At 37.8% G+C, this 12,138-nt stretch overlaps 1 long non-coding RNA gene across 1 annotated transcript; it reads left to right on the top strand.

Annotated features, from left to right (window-relative positions):
- Positions 1-3,876: 3,876 nt before the first annotated feature.
- Positions 3,877-7,213, top strand: LOC143118258 (uncharacterized). Its single transcript, XR_012986074.1, has 2 exons — positions 3,877-4,094; positions 6,736-7,213. It is a non-coding gene; the product is annotated as an uncharacterized LOC143118258 (long non-coding RNA).
- The last annotated feature ends 4,925 nt before the right edge of the window (positions 7,214-12,138 follow it).

Raw genomic sequence — 12,138 nt, 5'->3', positions numbered from 1 at the left:
TGTTTTTGATGTATTATACATCAGCAAATACTGACAAAACTGTAATTAGAATGTTTTAGAAAGCATTCTAAAGAATATCTGACCCCATCTAACCTAGCAGGGAATTTTTTAATCTTTGTTGACGAACAATCTTTTATTTTCAAAGAGTTAGTACATTTCTCAGGCTTATTTCAGACTGGTTTTGCACAATTGGTGTCTATTTTTACATGTTGGCCCTTTGAATCAATGGAAATAATTGTTGAGTCTTTAAATAGAGCCAGTGTGTTTTTGCATGCAAGTGTTTCACAATGTTAAAGCTGTACAAACATATATTTATGTATATGTATTGGTAATCTCCAATCGCCCGTCTAAGGGAATATTTTTCCACTATACAGTAAAATTATATGTATAATATGTATTTATTCACTTCATAATTTCATTTTGGTAACTCCGTCAGACACATCAAAAAGTATTTTATGTTAATTTGATCAATTCATAAAGACTAATGTTTTCTAGCAGAGTTGTATAAATACATTCTAATCAATATTGTTATGCTTTTACACTATTTGGGAAAAGCCCATTTTGAAATACATTCATTTTTTTCATTCATCTTTAATATTAACCATATATAATCAGTGTTATTATGCAAGTAAGACATCATTGTGTGTAGGTCAAAGTATGTTTTAGGCCTACAATATTTACATAATAAATTCCACAAAAAGTAACAGGTTTGTTTAAAAAAAAAAGACAAAACCTTCATCTTATTGTGTTGACAAACAACTGATGGTGTTGGTGTTGACTACAACTGACATTGTTGACAAACAGCTGATAGAGAGGGAAACTAATTACGAATCAGTTTTGACATGAACCCTCAAGGGAAGGGAAAGAAATTCCAGTCAAAAAAATAAGAGGTAACAGGATTTTTAAGGCAGAGGCAGCCTCAGGCAGGCATAAAAAGAGACAATAATGTATCTAGCATCAACAGAAAAGCGAATGACCTAAAATGTATTGTTATGCATACAGCCATCGTTCTCTAAAGGAGTAGGAGTCATCTCCAAAGGAATCATCTCCAATCTCCAATCACCTGATTTTTTTGTGAGCCACTGCCTATAATGCAGCCTTCCCTACAAATCGGATATTCGGAAATCCTGACCTCCAACTGAGACAAAATGACTTGAATGCAAAGTCGGGTCAGATTTTATGGTCAGAGACTCGTGCTGAACTCTTGTGCCACGAGGCATGCAATTTGTCGTCACAACCATACTCTCCAACCACAACATTCCAAAAAGCTCAGACTTAAAGGGATATTCCACCATTTGGGGAAATACACTCGTTTTCCACCTCCCCTTGAGTTAAGCTGTTGAGTTGTACCTTTCCCCAGTTCATCCAGCCGTTCTCTGAGTCTGACAGTAGCACTTTTAGCTCCAGCTCATCGCATCTCATCTCTCCTATAAGCTTTTCAACTCCGTCAGCTTAAACGTCAACATCGTCAGACATAACGGAGTTGACACCTGATGGAGTTGACAAAATAATATATTTTTTTTCCATCTTAACCATGCCTTGTACACTAGAGCCATTTAGTTGCTGTCTCTATAACCTAAACAAAAACATCAACATTTATTCAAAAGTTCTAAACTAATGGTGTCATATTTGGAAGACAGTGTTGACACACATAAGCTGTGACGGCAGCTGTTGTAAACTAATTGAAGACTTGTGTCCTATAGTTGCATGCACCTGAGACCATGTGTCCTATAGTTGCACCACGTGTAAGCAAAGGGGGTACCCCAGGGTTATTGCTGACCAGAGGCGGACAGAGTACACAGCTTCATTACTTGAGTAAAAGTACAGATACCCTTTGCTAAATTTTACTCAAGTACAAGTAAAAGTACAACAGTCAGATGTCTACTTAAGTAAAAGTACTGAAGTACTTGTTTTTAAAAGTACTTGAGTATCAAGAGTACAAGAGTAGCCTACACTTTCTAAATATTGCATTACTGCTGCCACAGTGCTTACATTTATGTACAGAAATTTCCTACATGGAGTTATGAAAAATGTTAATGTTAATACCTTGGAGAATGTAAAATGAATTGGAAGTAAAATCAAGTCATTTTTATCTTTTTACCATGTTCCCAGGGATGGGCAGTATTTCTAATATATGTATTTAAAGGAACCATATGTAAGATTGTGGCCAAAACTGGTACTGCAATCACTTTCAAATTACTGTAGTGCGGTGTATCCCCTCCCCCTCCCCCCTGACTCGAGGTTGCCAACCCAGATGCCGAAACACTACTGACTTTGTGATTAGTAGATAGGTGGAGGGTGGCGCATCAGGCCAAAGCACAACATGACATGACAAAACACAACATCAACATCAGTTGAGGGCTGCAACTTCACTTTTTAAATGACAATATCCTGGCCGGACTACTGTTGTCAGTGATATAAGTATTTGAAATTAACATGATTTCTTAATGTCTAGTGACATATCAGGGCCATTTTATGATTCATTGAAATACATTTCTTACATACGGTTCCTTTAAAATAGGTATTTCAAATACAAAATACTATTTTGTAATTGAAACACTTGAAGCGAAAACTATCATTAACTTGTTCAGAAAATTTAAATAGTCTGGCGAGGTGGGGCCACAGGTTGGCACATTCCCGGGATGGACCTGCTGCGTCTTCATCCATTGTTTCGTCCATGGTTTCGTCTCTTATCTAAATCTGATCATGGAGTTGACTTTGGCGGAAAGCTGAAGGTGATTGCTGATAGGCTGTCACAATCAGTGGCGCCTGCACAATCCAATCGCGTTTGAGAGGGAAACAACAAATTGAGGGTTTCCGAGATTTTTCTTTTGTCCTTTTTTTTAGAAGTAGTAACGGGTACTCACGGTGATGGATAGAAATGTAGTGGAGTAAAGAGTACAATATTTGCCTCTCAAATGTACTTGAGTAAAGTCATGAGTACTCCCCAAAAATGATACTCAAGTAAAGTAAAGATCCCTCAAAATTGTACTCAAGTACTGTACTCAAGTAAATGTACTCCGTTACTGTCCGGCTCTGTTGCTGACCATAATATGCCTGATTTATTCTCGTTTACATAAAAATTTGACGGAGTTGACACAAAGTGAGGACACAACTTTAATTATCAGTTTTTATGTATAATAATGATGTAAAGTTCACTTCATGTATTATGTGACATTTTATCTAAGCACCCAATTAATTTGATAGTAAATGTAAGCATTTGTTGCACTTTTAAAACTTGTTTTTGCAGTTTCACATTGTGACCTCTTGCAGAGGACAGGTTAAATTGCATGGTTTTCAGGGTACAACGTCTGTATTTTAAGAAATTCCAATCAAAATACATAAAAATATATGAAATTGACGTCATAAGTATACATGGGTCCTTTATGTTAAACCTTTAAAGTATTTGTCAATTATTATCACTCCCATCCTCCATCAGCTCCACTGGTTGCCACTCAAGTCACGCGTTACCTACAAGATCCTCCTGCTCACCTACAAGATCCTCCTTCTCATAGGAGCTAGGAGGATCAGTATGACAGTTCTGCATTCTGCTATCAGTAAACAACAAACTCATCCCGAGGCAGCCTATATTGTCGCGCGCGTCTTCAACCACTCGTATTTAAAGACTGTACTGCCTAAATTCAATCAAAATGTATTATCCCCACAAGAGGAAAATTTTAGACCAAGTCTACACAAATATGGCTGTACAAAGCCGTTCCCCTCCCCCGACACTCTGATCAGTTCTCATTGCTTCTACTGCCCAAGTATTCAGCACTCATCAAACAAGGCCGGAAAAACAATTATCGTTCTTGGGTGTGGCAGTGCAGGAAAGGAAAAAACAAGGCCAAGAAGCATCACTCTCATTTCTGACAGTGCATGACTTGACGCGGGTGCACAGGACACCGGGTGAAAAATATTAAGCATTCAGAGCAACACTATCTGCTTACTTCATAATTTAGCTGATAAAAATGTTTTTCTTTGAGATGGAACCTGCCCAATTAGCTCTCCTTCTTCTCCTAAATATATCCACTTTCAGCATCCTGCAAAACCAGAGGAGCTCCCGCAAGACGAGACGATGCGTGAAGACCCAGAAAGTGAGTAATTTTGCGATGTGAATACAACCCCAAAATAGAAAAAGTTGGCACATTGTGTAAAATGTGAATAAAAACAGATGTAATAATCCGCAAATCTCTTAAACTCATATTTAGTTGCAAAAAGGACACAGACAACATATCAAATGTTGAAAATGACAAATTTGACTATTTCATGGAAAGTATATGTTCATATTGAATTTGATGCCAGTAACATGTTTCAAAAAAAGTTGGGGCGGGAGCATGTTTACCACTGTGCTGCTTCACCTCAAATTCTGTAAATCTTTATGAACTGAGGAGACCATTTGCTACAGTTTTGAGAATGAAATGTTGTCCTATTACTCCCCGATATAGGATTTCAGTTGCTCAACAGTATGGGGTATTCTTAGTCATGTTTTTCATCCCATTATGCACATAATTTGACAAATCTGGACTGCAGACAGGCCATCTTAGCACCTGGACTCTTCCTCTATAGAGAAATATTTAAATATGTGCAGAATTCCTTTTGGCATTGATTTCTTGAAATATTCAAGGTCGTCCCAGGAAAAGACATTGCCTGGGTGGCAGTATATGTTATGTATATGTATATATGCTCAAAACCTATTCAGAATTGATTGTGCCTTGCCAAATGTGCAAGATGCCCATGCTGTATTCACTAATGCTCCTCCACACCGTCATAGATGTTGGGTTTCGAACTGAGCACTAAAACAAGTTGGATAGGTTGGATACTTCAAGTCAAGTCAAGTCAAGTCAGTTTTATTGTTAAAGCGCATTTAACATGCACAGAGTGCAACCCAAAGCGCTCCACAAACAAGACACATAACAAGACAAACGATGCTGGATGGAGCGGCGTAGTCGCCAGCGTGCCCATGACATCAAGACATGACAAATACATTTAAAAAATAACAAATACAAAAAATGCTGGACGGAGCGGCGTAGTCGCCAGCGTACCCGTGACAACAAGACATACAAGACAGACAACAAAACAAATAAACACATAAAAAGTGAAAAAGAAAAAGAAAATATGTTTAAAAAGGGGGAAAAGTGATGTTAAATTAGTCCAATTTCCAAACCAGCTGAAAATGTCCAAGGGCAATGATGACCCGTGAAAACTGCGCACAGAGCTGTGTCTTCACAACCGATGCAATGCCAACAAAGTTCTTTAGCAACTGACCAACCCGGTGAATTCACTGGCAGTCAGGAGATAACGTTAACGTTAGGCATTGTAGACTGCAGTCCGGAGATCACTGGAAGCACAGCCCGAACTAGTGGTCGGTCTTGTAGATCCGCAATTCGATGAACTTTCAACAGTGACTGTTTGTTGCTCCGTGCGATTGCAGCTCTTCACGTCTACTTGGATAGGCCCTCTCCTCTTTAACCCAGATGAGTCCATGATTTCCAAAAAGAATGGCAAACTTTGATTGGTCTAACCACAGGACCTTTTTCCACGTTACCTCAGTCCATTTTAAACAAGCTCAGGCCCAGATAAGATCGTGATATTTTCTATATCATGTCTCAGTACAATTTTGGCTGTAGTTTTTGAATTGAGTATCAAATTGTGCACATAGACAGTGGTTATCAGAGGTTTTCCTGAGCCCATACAATGCCAGGTCTGGAAACATGTCTGGTGTTGATGCAGTGCCATCTGAGGTCCAAAAGACCACAGGCATCCAATTTGTTTTTCAGCTATTTCCCCTGTTTGCAAAGATTTCTCTGGGTTCTCTGAATGTTTCAATAATATTATGTCCTGTAGATGATGAACTCCCTGAATACTTCACAATTTCATGTTAAGAAGCATTACAATTACATTGTTTCATCATTTGTGCACACAAGTTTACACAGAGTGATGAATACCCCTACAGCTTTACTTCTAAGAGACCCTGCCTCTCTGGGATGCTCTTTTTCATACCCAATGGTGTTGTGAAACATTCTTCCTTTTGTTTTCTTTATCATTACACAACTTTTCCAGCATTTTGTTACCCCGTCCCAACTTTTTTTGAAACATGTTGCTGGTATCAAATTCGAAATTAACATATATTTTCTATGAAATAGTCAAATTTGTGATTTTTAACATTTGATTTGTTGGCTGTGTCCTTTTTGCAACTAAATATGAGTTTAAGAGATTTGCAGATTATTACATTCTGTTTTTATTCACATTTTACACAATGCCCCAACTTCTTCTGTTTTGGGGTTGTAGACCAGAAAGGGGATGAATAACAATAATGTTGAGAATTGAGATGGTAATTCAGCATAAATGTCATACAGCATTGCCAATAATGCTCTATTGAAGACCCTGTGAAGACATTCATTAAAAAAAAAAAAACATGGTGGTTTATTTGATTTTCTTGATAACTTCCCACAGGCTACAGATGATTACAGGTCTACTTTAATGCAGTTGATCAAAAAATGGTCTATTGGGGCAGTCTCTTTTTCTGTGATGGTCTGGTTTGATCAATTGTAACAGACCTGCAGTATGGGCATTAAGTGAATGAAAATACTTTGTTCACATTTATAGGCACATTTTGGGTGTTGGGAGACATCACAAACACAGCTATGTATTATGTTGGGAGACATCACAAACACAGCTATGTATTGGTGTTTAACTCTAGCCATCCTTACATTTTTCTGTCTTTTGGTACCATAGGACCACCCCTGGATCCTGATCTTGGTCATGTGACTCTCCGTATTATACTAGGCTTGCGACCACCAGGCCCACCACCCGAACCCGATTATTCAAATTTCACAGAAGGGAAAAGTCTAAAAGTCGATTTTGGAGTCTCACAAACTGAGTCAACTCTGCAGTGGGTGACATTCCGTAACATTTCACTCCTTGAAGTTGGACACAAGGTCAAAACAAAGACACTTGAGCAATATGTCTGCAGACCCAGACGCTACTGCGTGCTGGGTTTCTTAGATGCATCAGGTGGATATGTTTGTATGTATTCACTGGCAAAACGTGTCTACACCACAAAGGATTTTGAGCTTTTAGTGAATAAGGATAATTTTGAGTTACTGGAATGGACACCGGGTGAGTCTGGGTCTGTTCCCCGTTGCGGTATTAGGAGCTGTAAGGTTGAGTTTGTGGGGAGAAATAAATATGGCTTGGGAAATGTGAACACTAAGACAGGGGCTTTCTATCTGCCCTGGTGGCTAAATAAAAAAGAGTACTGGTACAGCAGTTATGAAGTCCTTACTGTTGCACCTGAAACTTCAAGTCATAGCATGTTACCTAAGCATTGCATGTGACCTTGTGGAAACATTTGTAAACTCGAGATGAATGGCCGATATGATATATAATGTGCCTATCAATGAATCTTAATGAAATGTATGTATACCAGGCAGTATCAGGCGAGGACTTGCAGGAGAGTTGTCTCAACGTCAGCTGCAGTGGCAGACATCTGTAGGGAACAAATACATTATGCCTTATATTACATTATTATACCATAATAATGCCTTATATTACATTATTATACCATAATAATGCCTTATATTACATTATTATACCATCATAAGATTTTAAAGAAGAAAACATATAAACACACTACTACAGGTAGGTATTGATTTGATCATCATCATATGTTCAACAGTGTCATCGTAGGGCAAAGAAGACAAGTGAAATACTTTTTAAAACCTTGCACCCACTTTACCCATAATGCAATTTAGCAACTGTGTGACAACATGGAGGTAATGTATCAGCTTAGATGCAGCTTCCTCTGAGCCACAAAATAATTTATACTACTTTTTCACATATTTAGTAGTACTCCCCAAATCAGTAAACACATTAGGTGGCTGGGCACTTAAGACTAATGGAGTCACCCTTTAAAACACAGTGTGCAATATATAACATACAATGGGGGGGAGCCACAGATAATGCAAAACGGTTTGACAAAGCCTATACTCTAAAACAGTTGGGAGAAGTAGCCTAGGCTGTGTAAGACGTGCAGCGACAGATAAATAAACAAAATGCATTCACAAAGAGTCCAGAAAGGCAATATTTGCACACCGATTTTCCGTTTAAACAGAAAAGTGCAACCCTAAGCCTTGATGATTCAAGTGTCTCTCTTTAACCGAACTAGCCTAATTTCCTTGTTAGCCTAGGCTAACTGTAAAACACACTTCATTAAAAGTTGACACAAACAAAATAAAAGTCCCTCCAGGAGTTGATGGCAAATTATTTCTGTATTTTATTTTTTTTAAAGAAAATTGACCAAGCAGTAAAAGACTAAGGTATCAAACTTCTGACCGTAGGCCTATTCCAGATTCCCCAGCAACACCACTCAGTTTCCAAAAAATACTGTAGTGTCCTGTAATTTAAAACATCAGCATACTGTTTAGGGCCTCTGTCCTGTTGCTCCAAGTTAAGCAGCCCACAATGTATTGCTAACTGCAGTACTAAACTGTTTAACATGAAAACAGTATTTTAGTGTTGAAAATTGGCTGTAAATTTACAGCAATTACTTACAGTGTATATTTACATTTAATAATGATACCTTTCATATGAAACACAGATCCAATTGAATCAGGTTAAAATTGGAATGGAACACCTTTATCAAAATATTTACATTCACTTGAATTTTGTTTTGGTCAATTCATTACTGAATAATGGAAAATAATATTGTTAGCTTTTGTCTGTCCAGACCAGCAGTGGACATTAGAGCCTACACTGCTTACTTCACCCTAAGTAGCTAAACAGTTAGTTGTAGAAACTACTTTCCCTAGCTAAGAAAGTAGCCCTCTGACTAATGTTGCATGTGTAATTCAACTTGATTTGCATTTCAATGAAAATTCTGAAATTTTTCCTTTTCACGAGTCTCTGGAATTATAGAGAATGTCTTACAGACATTGGATCCAAAGCTTGTGGGAAACATTTTGAAAAGGGCAAGAAAAAAGATCCCTATGTATGTCCGAAACCCCACAGTAGAAGGCCTCCAACGCATACTTACCCTTGCTCAGCAGAGAGAGAGATGGGGATGTCCATAAAACTCTGGCTCCATATACAGATGATATTTCCTCCAAAATCAAAGTTTCATATCATGTATCATGTAGAGCAAACTACTGCAGTAAGACACAAATCAGTGAGCAGCAGCAAGTTGCAAATGTTGAGAGTGAGAGCACATCTGCACCAAGAAGGCTGAGTAGGGCTGATACAACATCATTTCAAATACAGATAGATTGTTTCATTTGTGGGAAGGCAGCTCTAAACCAGAACCTCTGACAGCAATTTCAACTGGAACAGGCGCAAACAGAGACAAGGTCCTTCGGGCAGCTTCTGAAAGTCTTGATGAAGATGAACATCTTCGAATTCTTTCATGCCCAGATCTCTTTGCATGATACCAAATACCATAAAATGCCTTGCACACTACATCTCTAAATGAAATATAGCAGAAGCCATATAAAAGAATAAAAAAGCAGACCAATGTCTATAACAAAGCCTTTATTAAGCTCACTGAAGAGTTACCGGTTCGATCCCCGACCCAGAAGGGAAAAATGGCGGGGGAAGTGGTTGAGCACTGCTCTCCCATGCCCACATCCACAGTGCCCTTGAGCAAGGCACCTAACCCCTCACTGGTCCCTGAGCGCCGCTGTAATAAGGCAGTTCACTGCTCCGGGTTAGTGTGTGCTTCACCTCATTGTGTTCACTGTGTGCTCTGTGTGTTCACTAATTCACGGATGGGATAAATGCAGAGTCTTGTGTCTATTCATTCCATACATCAAGATATTCACATCCAGTCTTTTCTAGTAGGTAAGGCAAATTCCTGACTATAAACATGCCAAGTTTCAAAGCTCTCAGAGCTTGTGTGATTGATCTGCACTAATTTATATGCCTTAACTCCAATACGGACAGGCTATATTTTTGTCCTTTTTTGGTTTTGGGGTGTATAACAATATCTGTTAATTTAACAATCTTAGCAGTAAAATATTTTTAGCCAAGAATCCGTTTCATATATTGGAGACCTTAGAGATGAGGAAAAACATTGTTGGGTTTAGTTCTACCTCCGGTAGGGGTATCTCAAAAACTAAAGGCCTTTCTGACCATTTGTCACTAGCCTACTACGACTGTTTCCCAAAACCGGCGTACATAGTACTTTGTAAGTTTGGACCATGATAGTTTCAAACTTCAGTAGTCTGGACTAGTTACAGTAATGACATATAGTAACACGTGGACTGGCACACCTGCAAATAACAGAGACTACCTTCATTTAATCTGTGAATCATCCATTGGGTTTTTTTTATTCAGTATCATCAAGTTAATTCTTTGGTTTATATAGGCTGACCTTATTAACGACTGCTTTGAACTAACTTTTAAACATGTGTAATTTAAATGTGCTGGTGGTCTTATTGTTGGCTTGTAGAGTTTTGTCACAATGAGCCAAATTCTGCAAAAGTAAGCAATAAGCAAAAACTGTAATGCTAGTTATTTATTTGATTTATTCATTTTTTCTCGGTTGTTTACACACATTTTCTGAAAGCATGCCTCATACTCTCAGAACTCTACACACAAATAAAAAATCACACACACAATGGGCAACCCCCTCAATTCCTCTGCAAAATTACATTCAAAACAATGTTATTTCTTCTCAAAATAGTATTTTGTTTTCAAATAACAAACACAACCCATCATATGAATAGACATTTATAAGAACCAGTTGAACACTGACGTGCTTAATGTAAAACACTATGATGAATGGAAAATACTTCTTCTCCATTTAGGCCTTTTTTTGATTAGTGTTACACTTACTAGTACAGACAGTACATACATAAGTACATGTATATTGAGAATATTGTTTTTATACTCGGAACACACAAATACACAACAAATACATAACAAATATATTTTATTTTTCCCCACAAAACAATGTACACAGTGTACATCCCAAACAACACAAAGTTGCACATAGAGTGGTCTACCAAAACAACAGAAGAATTTACTGTACAGTTAGAGTAAAAAAAAACTGCTGCATCCTCTCTTCTGTTTCCGTCTGGCCACAGCAGCTCATCACAAGCATTATGCTAAAGCTCTGATTGCTAATTGTAAAACTGTGTGACAGGTGTTTGCCCATGTGATGAGTCAGTGTGCATACTGTAGTAGGACATTTAACTTTAGAATTTGAAGTGTGTTCCTTGTGACAACAAGAGATCTTCATGAAAATTGTGCCAAATGCAGAGAATTGTGTGTAGTGTTGTAACAAAAGTGTGCTTAGAACTGCTTTGAGTGTAAAGCAGGAAATGTGCTTGTAGTTTAGCAGAATTGGTTCAGGGGGTTGTTGCATGAGTTACATGTTCATTGTGTCTCAAGTAGGCTACCAGTAATTGTGTGTAAACAATTGAGAAAAACTGTAATCACCTTCAAAGATTGCAGGAATTTTGCCAAATCATAGGTAAGAATTAGGTCTGATGGTGGGAATAAACTGCAGTCTGAAGAAAATAAGTGATCTCAGAACCCTAGGAATATTTTTTTTTTACAAATTCTTTTTGTTTACAAATTCAGGAGAAAAACAATTATTGCCAATTGTTCTTTTCCTTCAGCTTATATACAAAGTGATTTAACCCTTTCTACAGCTTTAATAACAACAAAATAACAAAATGCACAATTTTCTGTGCGTTCTGTTTGCTTTGCAGTTTTGCCATCAGAGCCATAGTACATGGTAGACATCTAGTGGTAAGACCTATTATCACACGTTATATGTAGCCTATCTACATTTACAGTTCAGAAATATCATATCCATAGCCTATTATTACATTAATAGGCCCTTAGCCTATCCTAGGCCTATGAAATGTAGGGCCTTCAAAGTTAGCTAAATGTTATGCCTTGACGAATAAATAAATAATTTCATGTTAGCATGACAAGCTTAACAGTAATTCACGTGTGCAACAATATGCATTTTGGGTTTCTTTTAGTTTTATATAAAAAAAATAAGGAAAATCAACAGACGAGTTGTAGGCTATGGAACAGCCAAAATCTTCAGTCGGCTAGAGTTTCACAATAAGTGTGCTAGGCTACATCGTCATTCCTGTTATCAGCCAGGCTTTGACATAACTTTGCTTT

The sequence above is a fragment of the Alosa pseudoharengus genome, unplaced genomic scaffold, assembly GCF_046254945.1.
Source record: "Alosa pseudoharengus isolate Yale_2024_CS ecotype anadromous, Long Island Sound unplaced genomic scaffold, YU_APseudo_1.1 YU_APseudo_1.1_scf_12, whole genome shotgun sequence".
Classification (NCBI taxonomy): Eukaryota; Metazoa; Chordata; class Actinopteri; order Clupeiformes; family Clupeidae; genus Alosa; species Alosa pseudoharengus.
Note: the sequence above shows the minus strand (reverse complement) of the source record. Positions and strands in the feature narration are given on the sequence as shown.